The sequence below is a fragment of the Populus nigra genome, chromosome 9, assembly GCF_951802175.1.
Source record: "Populus nigra chromosome 9, ddPopNigr1.1, whole genome shotgun sequence".
NCBI lineage: Eukaryota > Viridiplantae > Streptophyta > Magnoliopsida > Malpighiales > Salicaceae > Populus > Populus nigra.
The window spans coordinates 10,791,612-10,794,790 of NC_084860.1; the positions used below are offsets into that span (position 1 = coordinate 10,791,612).

General features: G+C 27.6%; 1 pseudogene; it reads right to left on the reverse strand.

Moving 5' to 3' along the window:
- Positions 1-2,262: 2,262 nt before the first annotated feature.
- Positions 2,263-2,761, reverse strand: LOC133702744 (cytochrome f-like; annotated as a pseudogene).
- Between the last annotated feature and the right edge of the window lie 418 nt (positions 2,762-3,179).

A 3,179-nucleotide genomic window follows, 5' to 3' on the forward strand; every position in this document is an offset into this window, starting at 1 on the left:
TTAAGAACATGGTTGATATTTTTTAATAAATAATATCAGTTGTCATGTCATTGGTAATTGATTAGATTGATCAATTTTAATATTAGTAAGAAGAGGAATATTCCTTTTATATGCTCTTTTTGTTTAATTTTTGCTCCGAATTATCTCAAGATTGCTTTTTTGAGTTTTTATAATGTTGGGTTTTATTTTATTTTATTATTTTTTTTAAATGAGTTGTGAAGATAATCTGACATTATTGCATAGAATATTGAGATTGGGACATGGGTATAATTCAAATTGAGGATGAAACCACGACATGCTCATATGGGTTTTGAAAATTTATGTGAATTATAACTATTATCAAAGTGATATGCTCATTTGGGTTTTGAAAATTTCTGTGAATTATGACTATATATTATCAAAGTGATATGCTCATTTGGGTTTTGAAAATTTCCGTGAATTATGACTATATATTATCAAAGTGATATGATAGTAAGGAAAAAAAGCGAAAAAGCAAAGAAACAAAACCGTGATATAATAGTACGTAATAATTGTTAAAGATTTTATATAAAAATTATTTTTGAAATTTCATATAATAATTTAAATTTTTAGGTTGATATAATCACATGATATGATATTCAAAATATTAAAAATGAAACTGTGTAATTTGTTATATTTAAATAAAATTTTGGGCACAAAATAACAAAATAATAGTAGTTCCTTAAAAATTTTAAGTGTAAAAGAATCTTTGGAGATGGTGAAATCTTACCATAACAATGTCGCATTTAACTATTTAGGTATTGTTTGGAAATGTGGTTAATTTATTTTTTTTACTAAAAATTAATATTTTTTTTGTAGTTTGGATCGTTTTGATATTTTAATCACAAAAATAATTTTTGTTTTTTAAAAAAACATAATTTGATATATTTCAGCATGAAAAACATTTTGTAAAACAACTGCAACCACACTCCGCAACCACACTCCCAAACAGGCTTTTTATAAGCCAACGCAACGTACGTAATGTTGTGATTGGGATCCAGAAAAATTTACACTTGACTAAAAAAAAAATTAGATAATAAAGAATTATTTTATATTATTATTAAATTTAGTTTATCAAATCAATTTTGAAATTTCTCGATTTGATTCCTTATCTAATTTAGATTTAAAATAAAATTATTTAGTAGTTATTTTAATATGATTTAGTTGACTTGGCCAGTTTAAAAGTAACATGATCGATCGATAAAAAAAATATCTTGATGATGAAATTGAGAAAAAAAAAAGATGAAAATGAAAAAAAAATAATTTTGATCGAGCTTATTACCTACTCCAAGCTTTAAATTAAATCATGTAAGAGTTGCTCTGATATAATCCAGTCAACTTGATTGATTCAAAAATAATCTGATTATCAAGTAAAAAAATTTTGAAAATGAAATTTAGAAAAAAAAATGAAATTAAAAGGAAAAACCATCTTGAAGTGATTTTTTATCTGGCTCAAATTTAAAATTAAATTGTATGAAAATTGCTTTGACGTGATTCAATATGCTTATTACACGACAATCCGAATACTTAATCTTCAAAGCACGATAATGAAATTAAAAGAAAACAAATATGCAATTAACATAAAAAAAAGAGTCTAATTTTAACGAATTAAATTTTAGAATAGTCTAATTAGAAGAAGAAAAAAGTTGAAAAATTAAGAAAGAAAAAAAAGTAAAGGTGCTTACCGCCACAATGTTTTAGTAATGGGACGAGAGATAAAGAGATCTCGTGAGTCGTGGTAACTAAAGTAAGAAGGGTTACACAGTAAACTAACTCGAGTGATAATTGACCGACAATGAAACTTATGAATAAGAGAAGGACACGTAATAGAAGATAAAGATGGAGAGGGGTTCCACGCGTAACACGTAACCAGACTATTGGACTGGAGGCTGGCCTTTAAACACGTGTGCATACTGTCCCTAAATTGAAACAAACATGAGAAAAAAAAGAGAGTACAAAAGGATCTTTCTTTCTGAGGGGTCTACGTCTTAAACCTCAGCCACCTTCTTGATTAGAGGTCCCACCTTCCTTGCTTCACCTCTCCTTCCATGACCAGTCAACAAGGGACGACCCTCTTTTTTCTCCCACGTGTCTTTTTTCTTTAACTCATTCATGCACATGTTGATAAGAACATGTTCTCCCGTGACATGAAAATAACTATCTAGTGTTGCAAGTTTGTATGTAGTTAATTAGTTACACTATTTATGTAAACATCTATTTATTATTAATAAAAAATTAATTTATTTAAACTAGTTGAGGAATGATTTCACTATATTTTTTACTAGAAACGAGACCTATCATTAGAATATTTTTTTTAGCGGGGCAATAACTCTAAAATAAGAAATTACCTATGTTTTCTTTCATCTCTAGAGAAATACAATCAGGAGGGGCTAATTCAAACCCTTCAGGTAAAATAGAGTAGCCTCAACATTCAAAGCTCCCTTTTCACCATTAGTAAGAACTTGTTTTAGTTATATATCATAAAAAATTCAAATAACTGCTTAAAATACAATATCAAGAAGTATTGTTTGTGGAACCTTAATACCTACGGGCTTATTAGCTAAATGACAATTCATGCATACAATACAACCAATTGCTTCGTGTGGATTTTCATAACCCTGTTGTGCAAAATAGGATACGCATTTGAAATGTATGCCTCAATTATTAAATATATCATGAATGATACAAAAATGGAGCGAGTAATCTTTTCCTTTATCCAAGAGAGGGTCTTTCTAGTTTGCATGGTCCATTTGTTGATCTAGAAAATTTCTACAATAAAATTAGGTAGGTTGTTAGGATAGTTCCCTATCCACGATGCTACTAGTTACTGAATTTTTTTTACTCAAATATAGGAGGAATCTGAATCTCTTGGATGTATAGAACAAATAAGTGTATAAAAAAAAAGATTTTGAATGTTTTATTTTACTTATGGACAAAATAAAATTTTTTAATTAGATTAGTTGATCATTATTTAGTCATTCATTGAATAATAAATCACTACAAGTGATGGAGATACACGATTTAAATAAAAAAAATCCAATATTTAAAAATTGTATAAAAATGACTTGAAAGGTGGAAACAACTCCAGATATAATTTGATTATTATGAGAAAATCTAAAATCCTTGTAGAAAGAGCTAATCATTAGTTCCCAACTATGGGG